Source organism: Mchenga conophoros, linkage group LG3 (genome assembly GCF_057382185.1).
Source record: "Mchenga conophoros isolate Kocher_MC1m ecotype Shallow Benthic linkage group LG3, M_conophoros_male_GT1.1, whole genome shotgun sequence".
NCBI lineage: Eukaryota > Metazoa > Chordata > Actinopteri > Cichliformes > Cichlidae > Mchenga > Mchenga conophoros.
In genome coordinates this window covers 57,532,166-57,551,755 of record NC_140528.1, presented here as the reverse complement: position 1 = coordinate 57,551,755, position 19,590 = coordinate 57,532,166, and the positions used below count along the sequence as shown (strand labels likewise).

General features: G+C 38.8%; 1 pseudogene across 1 annotated transcript in view; it reads left to right on the top strand.

Moving 5' to 3' along the window:
* Positions 1-17,498, top strand: part of LOC146579720 (uncharacterized) — a 33,324-nt pseudogene extending 15,826 nt beyond the window's left edge. The window contains exons 16-35 of the transcript XR_014890666.1: positions 81-236; positions 340-507; positions 2,793-2,822; positions 3,227-3,268; positions 3,446-3,484; positions 6,383-6,538; positions 6,635-6,802; positions 6,944-7,548; positions 7,655-7,707; positions 10,857-10,978; positions 11,075-11,296; positions 12,460-12,663; positions 12,848-12,979; positions 13,098-13,276; positions 14,377-14,553; positions 14,638-16,004; positions 16,102-16,143; positions 16,501-16,551; positions 16,672-16,747; positions 17,035-17,498. The product of XR_014890666.1 is annotated as an uncharacterized LOC146579720 (transcript). The remainder of the gene's footprint in view (positions 1-80; positions 237-339; positions 508-2,792; positions 2,823-3,226; positions 3,269-3,445; positions 3,485-6,382; positions 6,539-6,634; positions 6,803-6,943; positions 7,549-7,654; positions 7,708-10,856; positions 10,979-11,074; positions 11,297-12,459; positions 12,664-12,847; positions 12,980-13,097; positions 13,277-14,376; positions 14,554-14,637; positions 16,005-16,101; positions 16,144-16,500; positions 16,552-16,671; positions 16,748-17,034) is intronic.
* Positions 17,499-19,590: the final 2,092 nt, after the last annotated feature.

The window sequence follows — 19,590 nt, the reverse complement described above, 5'->3', positions numbered from 1 at the left end:
TCAGCATTTTCTTGTAAATATCATCTCCTATCATTGTGTTATGTATATGTGATGGATTCCCCCCTTTTTCTGCTTCACAGCACCAATAGACTTTGATATAGTCCTTGAATTACACATCCCAGCATCCAGTGTGGCCCCAGATTTCAGTGATGTACTCAGACACATTGTGAGAAATGTCTCCCTAACCCCAGTCATCACTGAGTCTTTAACACTGAAAAACCTGACCTTCACCACATGTAAGGACTTGATGTTAATTTAAACTTTGTAATCAGTCATGTGTAATAGTGTTCATGTGATCCTGTATGCCTTATGAATTGTGTTTTGCGTTGTCTGAAAAAGGGTGCTATCCAAACTCCACTGGAGGACTGCAGTGCCGGTGTGAGGACCAGTTTGCCTGGTCATGTGAGAAGTGTGGCCGATACGGTGCATGCAGTAATGTCACCTCCCAAACCTGTGAATGCATCAAAGGGCTTCCTCCTGGTGGAGAGTTCTGTGAACCAATCGAAAGTAAGCTTCTGTCATGGCGAGTTTCTAACTCCTTGCTCTGCAGCACACGCACCGCAAAAGTGCAAATTAACCAACCAAAGATAATGATTAAACTTTGGTTTGTTTGTTTTTGTCTTTTTACAGTATGACAAAAGGACTTTAGCTTTAACTTCTCCGTTCCAGTCCTCTCTTTGGTCTTTCTCTCTATTTTTTGCATATTAAGGTTTTTTTCCTCTTCATAGGAAACAGAGAAATGGTATATTTACCGTAGCAAGATACCCTACGATCCAAACTGCACAGACAAATTTTGTATTTGCTTACATTTGTTGAGCTTACTTTTAAATCTCATGACACCTGAAAAAAGTTACTCTATTGATTCTCACTTCTCTTGAGCAGTACTGCTAAATGCATAGTGTTGACTCCAACTTTATTAATTTCCACCATGACCACATAGCCATGATGAGAAGGGCAAAAGGGTTGTTTTGAGGGTGTACACAGGACTGTGGGATGGCATTACTTTCTTATTAGGCAAGTATCTCCAAGCTGTCCACTAAAAGCAAAACCAGACTGCAGACAACAAAGAGTAAAATAATAGTGCAATTAATTGATCTTGCACAAATTTTATTTAATAAACTCCGTGCCCAAGCTTCATTACTGATTGTTCCCATCCAATTATAATTATAGGTCTGAGGTTATTTCAACATAGTGATGTGACGTTCTGTATCGAGGCTTCGAAGCGTGTGTCGAGTAATGGAGGGGGCGTTTCCGCGAAGCGCGTATCGAGGCTTGCTTCATTTATGGGAGGAGCTGAAAATGATGACGTCCAAAGCCTCGCTGCCCGGCTGTACCACGTGACTGGTTCAGGAAGCGGTTCGAACTTTGCCGCGAGCTATGACAGCAATATAAACCCCTCAGACCCCATTCAAAATGTGGGTGTTTGATGGAGAGTTGCGGTTAGTGAGAGTTAGAGACAGTTTGGAGAGAGTTAGAGACAGTTTAGAAAAAAAAGAAATCGCCTACGACCTGCCACAGTGGAGAAACTGTTGTTTTTAAATAAAAACCAATGATGTGTCCCCTAAACACTAATCACTGTCCTTGCCTCAATATTACAAAAGCACAACCACTGTCCACACCTCACAGTATATGATCATTTCCATTTTAGGCATTTCCAAATAATCATGTTCCATACTGCCAGTATAAATATACACAGTATACTGCATCACTACAATATAGATGTTTTACACACTCCTTTTGTTGTTGACATTTACAGGCTGTGTGCAAAAGGCCACACTCTTCAAATTCATGCCAACTAATATTTTTACGTCCAGTAGGTGTCCTGCTAGAGCAAATGAAGCTTCAAGAAGCTTCGCGTTGGGGTGAACCAATTGGATGAAAAGCTTCAGTGCTTCATGAGGCTTCATCTGCCCATCACTATTTCAACACATTAAGACATGAGTGTCTTAATGGCTGGCTGGCTGGCTGGCTGGCTGGCTGGCTGGCTGGCTGGCAGATGAGAGTAGATAATGGAGATCACGACACAGACAGATGAAAACACAGGGCTTAAATACACAGAGGGAGCAATCAGGGAATGGGAAACAGGAGGGAAACACAGCTGCGGCAAATCAGGGCTAACGAGACAAGGGAAGCAGACATGGACCTTCAAAGTAAAACAGGAAATATAACACAGAGACGCACGGGGATCACAGACAGAAAACCAGAACACTAAAACTCTAACAAAACCCACACAAAGAATCTAAACTAAGAATAATCCTATAACCCATAAGGAAAAGCTAGAATATAATGAAATAAACAAAATCAAAGAACCAAAACCACAGGATCAATGACCCAGGCACCCTAACAAATAGTTGAACCTGAGGAGCCTGGCAGGTTGAGTCCTGCCATCCACAGCTGTTAATGGAAGCTCCAACCTAGATCCATACATGTGTTTATATAACTGTGTCAGTTTTAGTTGCCTGGAAAGGAGTTACACCAATACAGATCTACATATTAAATGATGTTGTTTACATTAAATCATCATAAGCACTGAAATCTTCCAGCTGTTGCAAAAGATAAGTGCTTTCACCAAAAACATTAATAAATGTGTCTGACCAGCACAACATAGAATTATGGTTACTTAGAATCATTTATTAAACATGTGCTTCAGCGTGAACCTTTTGTTGTTAGAAATGAGGGTGTGTTCTTTTTTCTTTTGTCTGTCTTTCATTTGTTTTTTTCTTCTTTGCCATTAATCATTTTTATCATTCACTAGAAAATGAACATTTTAAAGCCATAATTTTCCTCCATAGATGTTGCTTCATGTCCAACAACAACTCCTGGTATGTGAACATCCTTCTTGCTTCTTTGTTCATTCTTTAAAGTATTTTTTTCCCAGTAAATTTCATTACAAAGATGTGTAGTCATTTTACTTACAAACTGTACTTAAACAATCTTTCAACAATTCAATTTGTGTTAATAATTTATATAGCTTCAAATATAAATTTAAGCTACCTTTACTGACCAAAGCTTATATGGGGATAACATATAACCACAGCACTTGAAGTGTTTGCTTCATCTCTTTAAAGCAAACACCTGATATTCAAAACATAATATAAAAGTTGTAACAGACATTATATGTAATGTTGCACAGATGATGTACATTAGATTTTGTGGCTGCATTGGAAAATATGATTTTGAAAGATAAAAAAGTATGCTAAAATCTAAATTGCTGCTGTTTCCATAGTTATAACACCATCAACCCCACCCTTTACTACAGCAACAACCGGTATGGCTTTTGAAATGTAACGTGAAGAATAAATGTCCTTGTGTGAGCTCCAGATTATCAGTTGCACTGTAAAATCTAAAACATGAATGACTTTTGTTGTACCAACACAGCTATTTATTTGGCTGCATTAGAAAAGTATACTGAAATCTGAACTACTGCTTTTTTCTGTTTTCACAGTCACAACAACAGAAACAACAATTCCTACTTCACCATATGGTATGACGTACGAAATGAAAAGTATAAATGTCTTTGAGCTCTTGATCATCACTTGCACTTTAAAATGTAAAAAACTGCATCACCGTCGTTGTAACTACACCGCTATTTAACCGTCTGGTTTTGTGCACCCCATCCCCTTACTTTAGTGTCCCCGGTCAGAACTGACCAGTCAGTGTTAACAGTAATTAACATAACAAACATTTTTCACCACCAAATTCAGTTCAGTGGGTCGTCAGTGGGTCTTTCATTTGGTCATTCAGTGGGCCATTCAGGGGCTCACAGGCCAAAAATCTGTGCAAAAATGTGGATTCATTGTCATTTGTATTTGTCTGTTTTAAGGGAAACCACATTCCTGAAATATTTGATTAACACTTCAACTTGAAGTTTTCTTAGTTCTTTCCAAGTCTTGTAATTCTAACAGAGTCCCATCCTTCAACTCTCTAAATATGAATGTTCTGTTGTTTTCACAAACTAGTCCTAGTTAATGTCTTTCTGAGTCAGGAGCAAATCCTTTGGAATTCTTATAGTGTTTTTATGGTGAAGCTCTTTTGACTGTCACTACTACATCTTTCAGTTCTGCTATACCTGGGTATCTATGACCTTAAATATTCTCCATGTTCTGTCCCCTTTATATCTTCTCTGTCTTTTTTTTTTTTTTTTTTTTTAGCTGTGCCGATCTTTTTAACAAGGTCTGGATCAACTCGATGTTCTTGTAGAGTTGAACTTTTTCAGCTACCTGCTGTGGTTAAAAGAGCTGATCTTTAAACATTCGAATCAGGTTCTAACCGTGACACTGTCATGATCTCTGTGTAGTGACTGAACAAATTAGATTGCAGATATAAGCAGAAATAAGCTTATTGTTTTAGCGTGTCTGAAGTGTCTCTCCCTTAGCAAAATAGTGAGGATTTTGGTCATCTGGGAGGCACTCTCAAATGACCTGTAGAGCTGCTGCACCAAGTTCTGAAATCGACTGCAGCAGGACTATATTATTATTAGTTGTAGTAGTAGTAGTAGTGTTAATTAGTGCTGCAACTGATCAAAAATGTCACGGTTCGGATTGGATCACGGTTTTAAGTCACGGATTGGCTCAATTTTTGCATCAGTAAAAACAAAAAAATTTAAAAAAATTAACATTTACTTATTGAAGTCTTTTTTGCCTGTTCAAAACATTCAACTCAAGACTCATTCCATGCAATTATTTAAAAAAAGCAATTATGGTTCAATATAGGACAGTATAAGGCTTTGTATCTACCACTCAATTCAATTCAATTTTATTTATAAATCGCCAAATCACAACAACAGTCGCCTCAAGGCACTTTATATTGTAAGGTAGACCCTACAATAATACACACTGCTCATTATATTGCACTCCGCTGTGATATAATGAGCAGTCACGGTCACGTAGCTTTCCGTTGCTACACCTATTTGTAGTAGTTAGGGCAATAGAAGATGCCTGGGACAGTTCAGCCACAACTTAAATCTCTTCCTGCTCATACATGCTTGAAACGATCTTGCCACTAAAGTGGACGCAAACAGGATATCATAGCGTGGCTCAAGCAGGTTCATCATAGTTTAAACCCCTTGTTTTGCACAATGAAATATGGCCTCCCGTCTGCAGCTAAACACCCCAATAGCTTTTTTAATAGCTTTTGCCTGGTCGAATGGGCAGCAAAGGGCTGCTTAAATACCGCAAACTCCTCTGCTCCTCCACTTAGACCGCTAGCGCTGGCCATATCTATCACTTGGCAGACCCACCACGCCCACCATACACATACTTTTTTTCTTCTTTTTCGAATCTTCGGATCACGTGCGTGCCGAACTGTAGAGTGGGATCGGTTCGGATTACGGATCAACCGTGATCTGTTGCACCACTAGTATTAATGTTAAGCAATTATCTTCAAGCTGTTCACTGAAAGCAATTCCAGGGTGCAGCAGACAGAAAAAAGATCATAGTTTTACCAGCCAACTTTGGAGTTATTCTTACAAAATATTTATTGATATCTTCAAGAAAACTTTTTCACATTTTCATTTTATGTTTGACTTGGGTCATCAATATATACGTCATCCCAATTTTGATTTATTTATATGTCTTCAATGCCGTAATTCTTTCTTGTGTTCTTAGCCTTACTATTTTTAAGGTGGTTCACTCACACTAAATGAACACTTAACATCTGAATCATGTATAATCCAAAAAATAGGGAGATGATAACTTCAATAAGTCAAAAGAAATCCACTTGTTATTGAAAAATGAGCATTCGGAAAATCAATTTTGTCAATAAGGAAAGTACTGTCTTTGGTAATCTGACTAGGTTTACTAGGTCACTTGAAACCGATGATTTAATGTTTTTAAATAATTTCCAATTTCAACAAGATTTATATGAATGCTTCTACTATTTAAATGCAATATGCAAATACTATTACATTTCTTCTTGAATAACATTTAGAATATTATTCATCATTATAATAAACATTTGCATCAAAATCAATGTTGTTTTCAAAATTTAATAATTTATGTTTGATTGGATCAGCTGCAGCTGCCCAGCCAAGAAAACTCATGTATTTAAGCTGATGCCAGAGGAGGTTTGGACCTCAGTAGTTAGTGAGTTAGTGAGCTCGTTAGAAAGATCCATCCTTTCATAAATGTTTGAAAAAGGTGGACTGCATGGCTAGATACTGTTTTTACACCTGTGAAAATGGAGCTGAAAAAAAATCTAAATTAAAAAATTAAGAGGTGTGGCCCTTTACTTCCCTACTACTTCTGGTCTTGTATGTCTCAATAGAAGCAAAAACATACATGTTAGATAAATGTTGTGCTTGTTCATAAACAATTTATGTAAATGTTGTTTCTCATAATTGTGAAAGAGTTTTGTGATGATTTTCTTCTTGTCTCCTCTACAGAGCCAGTGGAGTTTAATATAGACTTGAACTTGCTCTTCCCAATATCCAGTCTGCCCCCAAATTTCATTGATCTGTTTAGAGGCTATGTGGAAAATGTGTCCTTCCCCCAAAACATCACTGAGTCTTTAATAATAGAAGACTTGAACTTCACCACATGTAAGAATTTTGTGCTCAGTCACATTTAAATGTGTTCATACTCTGGTGCATGATTTGTGAGCTGTGTTTGGTGATTGTCTTAAATGTGTTTATCAGGGTGCTATCCAAACTCCACTGGAGGACAGCAGTGTCAATGTGAGGACCAGTTTGCCTGGTCATGTGAGAAGTGTGGCCAATACGGTGCATGCAGTAATGTCACCTCCCAAACCTGTGAATGCATCCAAGGGCTTCCTCCTGGTGGAGAGTTCTGTGAACCAATTTCAAGTAAGGATTTAACAAATAATTTTTACGTGACCAGAGTGTGGTTATATACTCACAGAATGTATTCAAATATGTCTTGAATAAATTAATTTGTTTTGGACTAATTTCCTTCTTTTTCCATGGATTTTAATTTATTCTTCACAGCTTTTAATCCATGTCCAACTATTACAACTACATCATCAATACCAACAATTACAAACACAACAACAAGCACAACATCGATGACAACACCAACAACAAGCACAACATCGATGACAACACCAACAACAAACACAACATCAGCGACAACACCAACAACAAACACAACATCGACGACAACACCAACAACAAGCACAACATCGATGACAACACCAACAACAAGCACAACATCGACGACAACACCAACAACAAACACAACATCGACGACAACAACAACAACAACAACAACATCAGCGAAAACACCAGCAACAAACACATCATCAGCGACAACACCAACAACAAACACAACATCGACAACAAGCACAATAGCAGCGACAACACAAACAACAAGCACAATAGCACCGCCAATACCAACAGCAAACATAACATCGACGACAACTCCAACATCAACAACAACAACAACATCGACGACAACAACATCGACCACAACAACATCAACGACAAAAACAACTACACTGATAACAAAGACATTTAACATAACTATGGATGTTGAATTCAAGGAAGAATACAATCAGGAAACCAATGAATTTCACAAAACTGTTAACGAAACTGTAAGTCTTTATTTGCTGTTTTTCTGTGTCATTTAGTTTTCTTGTGTTCTCAATCTACTAACTGTATGGGATATTAATTCTTGTGTTTTGTCATTGTCTCAAACAGATCAGACTTGAAGGAACAAACCAAGGAATAGAAACAAAATTAATTAATTTCCGGTAACTCACAATGTCTTTGTTTTATTAACTTAACTATTCCTAACAAGGTTTTTTTTTCTTCCTCTTCTACTCCTTTTATAGTATGGTTATTGAAACATTCCACCTGTTTTTGCAAAGTCCTTTCACAAAACTGATATTTTAGTGTTAACTAGTTATGGGGGGATATTATCATCCTAACCCAATGAGATTAGTTAACAACCTCCAAGAACAACTGGTGTGTTGAAGGCACTGAATTCGAAAGCAGGTGACCTGAAAGAAAGGATTATGCCTAAGTTGAAAACCTACACCCTCTGTGGCTGAATTTTAGGACTACATGAAGGGAAAGTCTCCTACATCATTACGTATAATCCCTAGTGTGACAATCACTAAAAACTTACCAGCTGATCTATAGTGGTCCTTGAGTGACCTTTTGAGATACTTGGCTACAATACGCAGAACACTCCATGGAGAGGAAGAGACTAAGATCAAAGCAGACTAGAGAGAAGTCAGCTAGGGGCGATCGTGACTCAAGAGTTGGGAGTTCGCCTTGTAATCGGAAGGTTGCTGGTTCGAGCCCCGGCTTGGACAGTCTCGGTCGTTGTGTCCTTGGGCAAGACACTTCACCCGTTGCCTACTGGTGGTGGTCAGAGGGCCCGGTGGCGCCAGTGAACGGCAGCCTCGCCTCTGTCAGTGTGCCCCAGGGTGGCTGTGGCTACAATGTAGCTTGCCATCACCAGTGTGTGAATGGGTGGACGACTGGATATGTAAAGCGCTTTGGGGTCCTTAGGGACTAGTAAAGCGCTATATAATACAGGCCATTTAGCTATTGAAATTACAGAAAGGTATGATGAAGAAAGAAGTACAGGAAAGAAGTACAACAAGCTTTATATACCTGGGCCCTTAGAAACTGTCATGGTGCATTTTTTTTTATTCCAAAAGCACCTTGAGATAACTTTCTCCAGTGTGAGTAAAGTAGCCCTATGCATCCTGGAGAGCACCTGAAGTTACACAGAGGACTCCCACCTGAAGCGGGCGAGCCTTGGGTGCAGGCGGAGCAACAGGTGGGTGCTTTTGTCAGCTCCGGGGACCTCCGAGAGCCAGCTGGGTCCCACGGACAATGCACTTGTAGTTGGCAGCATGCCACGACTTCCCGTGGAGCTCTTCCTCCAGCTGAGTGAAAGCTGCCTCCCGTCTGCTGAGTCCATTATATGGTCAGGTCATTCTGTCACAGTCTGACTGAGGCAGACTGCATGTATTGTGAAGAAGGACTCAAAAGCAGACCAAAACAGAATGTGCAACGTGACGTGGAATAACAAAAAACGAGCCGTTTATAAAGGCTCAAAATAAACTAAAACTCAAAATGCTGGGTCAAAAGATCCTACTGACACTACTCTTCAGTTGTTAAGATTTCAGATGAGATTTATTATCTGCGAAAGTGTCCCCATTCATTTTAAAATAATTTTTTTATTGAATTTTTCTGAAGTTAGGCACTTCATTTGAAGGCCACAATTTTCACATTTTATTTTCTGTTATTTTTAAATGGAGCCTTACTTTTAATGAGAATGCTGTGGAGGGTGAATGCAACATGGGTCCCAGCGGTAATCAGAGCACTTGGGGCAGCGATTCCTAAACTGAGCAAAAGGGTACAGCTGAGCCCAGCAACGACATCTGAGGTCTACATCTAGAAGTGGGCAGTCCTTGGAACATCAAAGATCCTGCAAAGGACCCTCAAGCCTGCAGGCATCTGGCAGAGGACCTGAGCTTGAAGGGTCAAGACTGCCCACAGGGCGAGTCGGAAACTGATCATGTTAAACATTTCATAACCTACAAAAAGCCTTTAAATGAAGTCCTCGGGTGTTCTTTTGTCACGTCGGCTATGACAGACGTGTGGAGTGGAGAGAGTGTGGACCCAAATGCAGACACTGACAACAAACTTAAACTGAAAACATTCCTTTAACTGGAGCAGAGCGAATAAAAATACAGGAATGCAATGACTAAACTAATATGACCTAAACAGAGAGGAAACTAGAAACAAGTAAAACGAAACTAAACAACTGAAACTCAAACTATGGACCATGGGACCCTTAGACCTGCAGAGAGTGATACACAGACAACCCACCAGCAAACAGCAGAAGATAAAGGGCGTAAATACACAGAGGGATAATGAGGGAATTAGACACAGGAGGAGAGCACAGCTGGGAGTAATCACACATAACGAGACAGGGAGGAAGCAAAACTGAAAACACTAGCATAGGACATGAGACCATCAAAGTAAGAGGAAACACGAGAGAGGCACAGAAATACGAATTTGACAGTGAAACAAGGAGAAGCACAGACATGAAAACATAACTTGACTAGATGTGACACAAGGAAGACAGGAGTGGCACAGAGACAGAAACCTAAACATTACAAACTATAAATAACATAAGCAGGAAACAAGAGCGACAATCAAAACCACGAAAAACAACAAAACCAAGAACTAAATAAAAAAACAGAAAACATTGGGTCCCAGACCCAGTACCGTGACATCTTTGGCCCACTGTTGGCCATTGTGGCCCATGAATATCGACCTGTTGATGCAAGATATCTGGCTTCACTAACAAATGGACTGAATGCTTGGTTTGCTTTGGCAGCAAGATGAAGAGTGCTGGCCAAAGGCTGCGCTTTGTCACTGATTCTGTTTATTACCTTCAGCCATGAAGTGTACAATATATTTTATTTAATAAACTAGGAGGAAAGAATAAAAAGTTATTAAAGCAGTAAACGTAGGTTACTTTTATGTGATGAAATGTCTTAGTCTATCCTGCCTCATCACAACGAAGACTTCACTGTAAACATTTCCATCTGTTAAGTTGTAAATTAATGTGACTGAGGGAAAACTCAACATGCAGTAAAACTGTCTCTACTACTCATTCTAAAAACATATAATCTGGAAATAGTCTGACATTTAGCCTTTACCCAGTAGAGAAAAAAATAATTGTTAATTATTTGCAATTTACTGTAATTTCTTTTTTTTGTTGTTGCCATAACTAAAGGCATTTGATGTTTTTGTTATTTGAGATGAAACTTGTTTGGCCTGTGTGAGTGAACACATAGCATGTGAGAACTTAAGAGTTGGCAACTCTTTTGTGGTTACATTCTTTTTAAAGGAATTCTGTTCTCTGTTGCAGGAGTGGAAGTACCATTGCCCAATATGAAGTCAGTGCTCCCTCTTCTATTACACCAGACTTTCAGACAACAAATTTAAACATATCCAACAACCTGGCAAAATTATATCCTGTAATATTTGAGGGTAAGGTAGTTTTTTACATTTATGCTTTCAAATGTTGTGAATATCTGTTGGTCCAGATAGTTGTTTAATAATTGTGTGACATTTTTGTCCTTAAAGCCTCGGGTCCCCTGACATTTTCGCCAAATGATGGATTTTATGAGCAAACAGTGACTGTAACATGTGGCCCTCCACCAGTGGATCTCAATTTTGGCAATGTCTCAGCAGCAGAGTGGAGACGTAATACGGTGCTCATATCTGAAGATGGAGAACACAGAATTAATCCAATTGAGGATGGAAAATCAACCTTAACTGTGTCAAGGTTTATTAGCGCTGACAATGGTAAGAAATGGGTTGGTGCATTTAATAGGAATACATTTTAATAGAATTGCTTTAATTAAAATTAAAATTCTGCATCACAGTTTTCTCTTAGTACTCAGGCCAGAGCAACAGCAAAATTCTGATTGGCTGGGTAAAATTCATCTTACAGTGCAACGCAAGCATTGTCAGTGCATCAATCAGTCTGACCTGGTTTTGAAAAGAACAAATTGCAGAGAAAGTTTCACCCAAAAATAATTATAGCGCAGTCTGTCTTAGTGTAGTAAATATACCACTACAATTATTTTATGTATTGAAGAGGTATCCAATGGTTGTGCCTAAGTCTCTCACAGAAATACAGTGCAGAAGAATTCTGCCATGTTACTGAACCACCGCAATAAACTCTGATGAGAGCAAAATGTCTGGTGCGGAAGACTCTGTATACAGTATATATGTTCAGTGCAGATAGATATATAGTGTATAGGTATACATGTCATCCAAAAGATCCACAACACAGATCATACAAAAGAAATATGGTACAAAAGCCCAAAAATGTTTTCCTTTGCTGAGCTGTTACACTTCATGTGAGCAGTATATGCATTTTAACCAGTGATTTAAGGACCACAATAGCATCTAAACAAAGGGACGTGACATTTATAGGTACACTAATATTCTGATATACAGTTTTTCCCAGTTTCTATGGCTCACTTCTCAAATAATAGTTTAGTGATGCAAAAGAGTACCGCCATTGGTTGGGGGCAGACAAACAGTTTCCCCTCTTGGGTTTGCAAGCACATTATAACGGGTGTGCAGTTTATGACAATTTGTGGCCAAACAGAGTATTAGGTTGTTGTTTTTTTACTGTACTATTTTATTATTAATGAGCTGATATTCTACTTTTTAGTTCTGTGCAGTCCAGTTTCTTTTCCCTCACAATACATTGTAAAGAGTCCTTTCATTTTAATACAGAATGTAATATGTTCTGCTTTTAAGCATTTAAGCTATATTTTTAAACAATCGCAGTTGGTTATTCCCAGAAAAATTAGGGTTGGATTGCTAAAAAGTAAAGTTTCAGTGTATGAGGGCGGAAAACCAGGAGTATTCCAAAAATGTTATTGTTGTTGTTATTACAAATATTTTATACCTCTTTTGTTGGTTTAATTTGAAATTTTCACTTTTAATTACAGGAGTTTATGAATGTCGGCTGATGCGCACAAATGACAAAGCATTTTTTCGTCAGAAATCTGCAACATCATTCAGTCTGAAAACAAAACCCACAATCACAGTCTCACCAATCAGACAGTATGTGCAATGTTCTGGAGGAAGTGTGGCTCTGGAGTGCAGTGTGAATGATGGGTATAAGGTTCAGTTTCAGAACATTTCTGCAGCAGGTAAGCCTGACACAAAAACACAAAAATCAACAAAAGGCAAATCTGTTACTGAGAAACATTTTATATCACAGCATTTTTCACAAAAGCATATTTAATGCAATTAATATTATTTTGTAACTTTTCAGTCTTGCTATTGTTCTGCTCTCTAGGATATTTTTAACTTACCTTTATTGTTGTTGTTTAGGCACTAATACTTCGATTACCTATAATTATCCTACACCTCAAGGTTGTCAAGAAGGGGAAAAGACAGTCATCTGTCAGTTAAAAAACCAAACTGTATTTGCAAATACAATAACACTACAGTTATCCTCACAGAGTGAGTATTACTTAATACATTCAGATATTCACAAGTATGATCATGAACATGCATTCATACATACAAAATGAAAAATACATATTAAAACTGATGATGTATTTGTTCTCTCTCTGCATAGGTGCTTACTGTAGAGATGACACATTTGGCCAAGGAGATATAGGTTACAAAGCTGCAGTGCCCTGTGAACCAAACAAGGTGGGAGAAATAACTGCAGTGTGCAAGGAAAATAGGAAATTTGACGATGTTGAAGACAACTGCATCCTGTTGCCAGTTCAGGAGCTGCTTGACCAGTCCCAGGTAACCTAGCGCTCTGGTTGTTTCCAACAACAGATAATGAATCATTGATTCAATTAAGGCAACACAATGCAAGTCAAATCAAATTACTTTTATTGTCACATCACAATATACTGGTACACTGGTACAGCACATGCGAGTGAAATTCTTGTGTGCAAGCTTCAAGCAACAGTCTTGTGCAAAATGCAAGAAACAAGAGAATTACAAGAATAGGAACTATAATAATGTATGCACATCATTAAGTGTGTGTGTGTGTACATATGTATAAAATATACAGAGGTCAGATGTAGTAATGGTCTGAGCCAAACCCTAATTTGGCAACTGTGATGGAGTTGGTGGGAGGTATTGGCCTGTATTGAACTTATCTTAGATACCATCCTACTCCCCAACACCACCTAAAATGGGTACAGCATGCAACATCACAGAGGAAAGCACTGCCCACAACAGATTCATAGAGTATTATCCAACAGATGTTAAAAGACCTCATCTGCCTCAGAAAATAGAGAAAACTCTGGCCCTTCCTGTAAAGTGCAGTTGTGTTTTTAACCCACTCCACTTTATTGTCAGTGTTTTCTCTGAGGTATTTATGTTGTGGTGGTTTCATGGTCCTCCTAAAGTCCACAGTCAGCCACGAAATAGTAAAATCATATGGTCACTGGACACCTCTGCACATAGTGTGCCAGACGCAGCCTGCAAAAGGGACATGGGCCCATCATCCTGTAGGCCCACAGTCCTGTAGGAGGTGCCATTGGGGGTCAGCTGCAATGGGTGTCGCACGTCAAATGGGAGCAGAGGCCCTGGCAGACTGATTCCCGGGTACCAAGACTAGCAAATAATTATGTGTAATAATAATTCTATATCAGTATATTGGCTGTATGTAATGAATGAATATCTGTACTGTTGATGCACAGTGGTCCTGTGTGTGTGGTCCAGTGTTCTCCTTAAAAAGGGAATGAGAAAAATGCATCAGAAGCCTCATATGTGATTTTAAAGCAAGTGCATCACTTATGCTTAAACCTGCAGGAAAACTAGAAGAAAGTAAAATAAGTAGAATATATAAAATTATTAAGTGGAGTTAACATGCCTCTGTTCAAATCTCACAGTTCTTGACTGCCGCTACATTGCCAGTATTTTTGGAACAGCTCAAGAACGTCACTGTCAATTTTACTGAAGAAGTGATTACATCTCCTGCCAACATTAAAGCTATTGTGAGAATATTCAGCAATGTCGCCAACAAATCTTCATCCCTCGATATCTCAATTAGCAGAGATTCAATGGAGGTATGTTGATTAGATTGCAGACGTTTTCACATTCTGAACAGTTAATGTTTTTAATCTAAAATCATTCTTTTCTCTTTACTATAGAATGTCTTGATAACAGCAGGGTTTCTCACCATCAATGGAACAAAGAAAACATGGAACATTCTCAATAACAATGACAACAAAAGGATCTCAAACAACACTGCTGTTAAAAGTGTTAGCTCATCATTTTTGGACTCCCTTGAAATAATAACATCTCGTCTTGTCAATGCAACTTTTGAGATTATGACAGGCTTTATTCAGTTAAACAGAACTACATTCACAGACACTTTCAATGCTGAATTTAATTCTTCAGTGACAATACAAATACCAGAGTCTAATGGAGATAACAAAACAATCACTATGATAGTATTTAACTCCTTAGATAACGTACTACCTGCAAGGCCAATTCATCGCTCAAGTCCATAAATGGCAGGGTTGTACTTGTTCAGTCCACTGGCCAAATCAATAATATCTCTTTCACATATGACATTTTAAATGATACACTGGAAAACCCTGAATGTGTCTTCTGGAACTTCAGCCTCTTTGATGGTCTGGGAGGATGGGACGGCAAGGGCTGCGAGTTAGTGTTAAACATAAATGAAACAGAAACTGTCACCTGCAACTGCAACCACCTGACCTCATTCTCCATCCTCATGTCACCGAACAGTCTGAAGAAACCCTATTTGGACATTATAACCTACATTGGAGTTGGCATTTCAATGGGATCCTTGGTCATATGTCTCATCATTGAAGGCCTCATTTGGAGAAAAATAAGAAAGAATGAAACCTCTTACTTGCGTCATGTTGCCATTGTTAACATCGCCGTTTCCCTCCTGATTGCAAACATTTGGTTTATCATTGGAGCGGCCATTTCAGATGCAGAAGTTAAAAACCCCCCAGCATGCACTGCAGCTACCTTTTTTATCCATTTTTTCTACCTAGCCCTGTTCTTCTGGATGCTGGCCTCAGCTATGCTGCTGCTCTACCGTACAACTAATGTTTTTGGTGGGGGTTTGTCTAAAGCATCTATGCTGGCCATTGGATTTTTTCTAGGCTACGGAGCTCCTCTCATCATTGCAACAGTAACTATAGCTGCAACTGCACCTGACAACGGATACATTCGAGAAGATACCATATGCTGGCTCAACTGGGAAAAGTCCAAAGCTCTGCTGGCATTTGTGATTCCTGCACTTTTAATAGTGGTGATAAACCTCATTATCCTGGTTGTGGTTTTGTACAAAATCATAAGGAGAAGGGTTGGAACAACTGCTGCACAAGCAGAGGAAAAGCACGTCTTAGTGGTTATTGCCAAGAGCTTGGCTGTGCTCACACCATTTTTTGGCATAACTTGGGGTTTGGGAATTGGAATTCTGGCTGATCCACCAAATGAAGGAATCCATATTGCATTTGCATTCTTCAATTCACTACAGGTACAAATTCATTTTTTCCCCTATCTGTATACCATGATAGTAGCATCTTTAATCACTAAATCCTTGATAACTCATGTTACTCTGTTTTTAAAAAAAGGGCTTCTTTATTTTGGTGTTTGGAACACTGCTGGACGGTAAGGTACGTACAGCTCAATTTTAAGAACAGAAATATAAATTCTAATAATACTGCACTAAAATCCACTTCCACTTTCAGTGCCATGTCATGGTTTCTCTGTAAGCCCGTTTAAATGGCTACTCAGACTTGAGGATAGAAGTAGACAAGTAGTAGACGGGACCATTTAATAAATAACAGTTATGTGCATATGCTCATATTCCACACAAGAACACACACAAAAAAATATGATGAACATCACCATAGTGCAAAAACAATACAAGATAGTTTGCTTATAGTTTTTGGCTTGGCAATAAGAACAAATTTATCAAATTTCTGTGACTTCTATTTTAGTGTTCTAACATTTGACATTTCATTTATCAGGTGCGGTCAGCAATGGCATCATGGTCACAACCTTCCAGAAGTAGGACAGGGGTAAGAACAAGATTCCCTGTCATGGGCTTCATGTTCCTTTTTTCTTTCCTTTCTTGTTAATCACAGCTAATTTGCTTCTTGTTAATATTGTTTGATTTGCTTTTTGTTTTGTTTTTTTAGAGCACAAGTGCTGGAAACTCAACATCAAGTCGACTTCGATTTTTAAGGAACTGGAGACGTGGAAGACGTGGAAGAGGTAAAGAACCATCAAGGAAACCATCAACTTAATTTCTCTGTAAAAATGAAGTGAAAGCTGTGTGTTTTTAGGTGTGCTTGTACTTTGATCAGGCAGTCCAACATGGAAAATAATAATTGGATGCGTTTTGCATCAACACATACAAAATGTAATTTAAAAAAATGTTATTTATACAATTATTTAATCTGCCAACAAAACTACAGATTCCTGGTGTCGTACTGTATCTACTGTTGTATTTTTTTTTTAAATTCATACAACACAGAATAACTTCACTCTTTTTTTTTTAGATGGCTACCAGATGACATCCAGTGCATCCAGTGATTTCCATTCCGCTAGCAACACATAATGTGTGCAGAAAACTGTGGTTATTCAGATAACCAACAAGTCGGCTTCCCCCCCCCCCCCCCCCCCCCCCTTTTTTTTGCCATATTTACAATAAGTTAATCTGTGATGGTTTTATTTATATGTTAAATAATATTGAATCCTACAAGAATCTGGCTTGATTTTGAAGAAAATTTAATTAAGAAAAACGTATGTGATTGCTACAATATTTTTGAATGGCATAATAAATGTTGGAATTGTAATTATAACTTGTTATTTATCTTTGATTTTGATTTGAATGCATGATTATCACATGTCACAGAGTACATATTTGCAATTAGTAATACATTTTTATTCATCTGTTTTAGAGGAAGAGTTAAGTTTACTTATTCTAAAGAGTGAGTATATCCATGTAAAATAAAATGCTTAAGTTTCCGGAAGGTTCTCAATTATATATATATATATATATATATATACATATACATATATACGTGTGTGTGTGTGTGTACATATATGTGAAATAAAGAATATACAGAGGTTAGCAATTGGATATTGTGCAAAAGAAATGGCATTTATGTACACTATGGAGTGTAGAACCTGTGACTCTGTGTCTGAGGCAAAATTTCCCAGATTTTAATCGAATCGAATCTAGAAATCAGTGACGATACCCAGCCCTAATGGCCTTACAAACCCAATAGTGAGATCTTAAGAGATCCGCAGCCTACGGGTTTTCAATGGGGTGTCTCAGGGTCCCCAGGAAAAAAATGTAAATGTAAAATAATAAGATAAATATTCTTCTGTAGCAATAACAAAGTATAACATAAATTATTCTGTAGCAATTACACAAGAATATCCAGTAATGTCCTGCCTACAATTAAACACATTCACTTTAAATCGGGGGCATCTGCTGTGGCAAATGGGTTCAAGCCTTTGACCACAAACTTAGTCACTGCTCGGTGACATTCGTCTATCCTGGCCTGAAAGGAGACGCTACCGGTAGACTGCAGCGAGAACTGTCAGCATCTGAGCCAGACTCTGTCTGTCTCATCACGGTCACCTAAATGCACAGTAATGGCAGGTTTTGTAATAAGGCAGATCGTGCTAACATAATATGCACTGTTAGTTGATTACCGTATTTCCCGGACTACAAAGCGCACCTGAATATTAGCCGCACAAGCTAAAATCACGGTAAAATCCTGTTTTGTACATACATTAGCCGCACCTGACTAAAGGCCGCAGGTGTTTCAATGTTGACTTATCATATGTAAGAGAATATGCACATAGGGAATGGTCAGGAAAGAGATGGCTGTTTGGAGACACACCCCTTTTATTAATATTTTGAAGAACAAGTTATGGGTACATGTTTGCATAACTTTTTAGGTATATAAGATAAGATAAGATAAGATAAGATAAGATAAGATAAGATAAGATAAGATAAGATAAGATAGAACTTTATTAATCTCTCGGGTGGGTTCCTCTGGGAAATTCGATTTCCAAAAAAGCACAGCACCGACAGAAGTTACAGAGTTATACACACACACATATATATAAATACAGAGACAATATAAATAAAATATACGAAGGGGATAAATAGAATAAATAGGAATAAAAATAAAAATACAAGTGAATTGCACATTTCAAGTATTGAGTCTATTGCACCGTTGACTATTTACAAAAGTATTGCACAAAAGGTATTGCACAGTGAGGTGAAGAGGCACTACAGCTTAGTTGTTCCCTCCTTTGTCCTCCTGTTTCCCCTCCCTCTCCCCTCCAGAGAGGAGTTAAACAGTCTGATGGCGTGTGGGACAAAGGAGTTTTTAAGTCTGTTAGTTCTTGTCTTTGGGAGAAGCAACCTGTCACTGAACAGACTCTTCTGGTTGTTAATGGCCGTGTGCAGAGGATGCCTGGCATTGTCCATAATGTCCATCCGTTTCTTTAATGTCCTTTTCTCTGCCACTGTCACCAGAGTGTCCAGCTTCATGCCAACCACAGAGCTAGCCCTCCTGATCAGTTTCTCCAGCCTGGATGAGTCCTTCTTTGCTGTGCTGCTCCCCCAGCACACCACAGCATAGAAAAGTACTCCAGCAACCACCGACTGGTAAAACATCCTCAGGAGCTTCCTGCAGATGTTAAAAGACCTCAGCCTCCTGAGGAAGTACAGTCGGCTTTGGGCTTTTTTATACAGGTGCTCTGTGTTGCATGACCAGTCCAGTTTATTGTCCACCCACAGCCCGAGGTACTTGTACTTGTTGACCACCTCCACCTCCTCCCCCTCTATCTGAACCGGCAGTGGACCTGCTCTAGACCTCCCGAAGTCCACAACCAGTTCCTTAGTCTTTGAGGTGTTGAGTTGCAGGTGGTTTGTGTGACTCCATGCGACAAAGTTCCTCACCAGACTTCTGTACTCCTCTTCCTGATCATCCCAGATACACCCCATGATGGCTGTGTCGTCTGCAAACTTCTGAATGTGGCATAATTCAGAGTTGTAGCAGAAGTCAGAGGTGTACAGGGTGAAGAGAAGA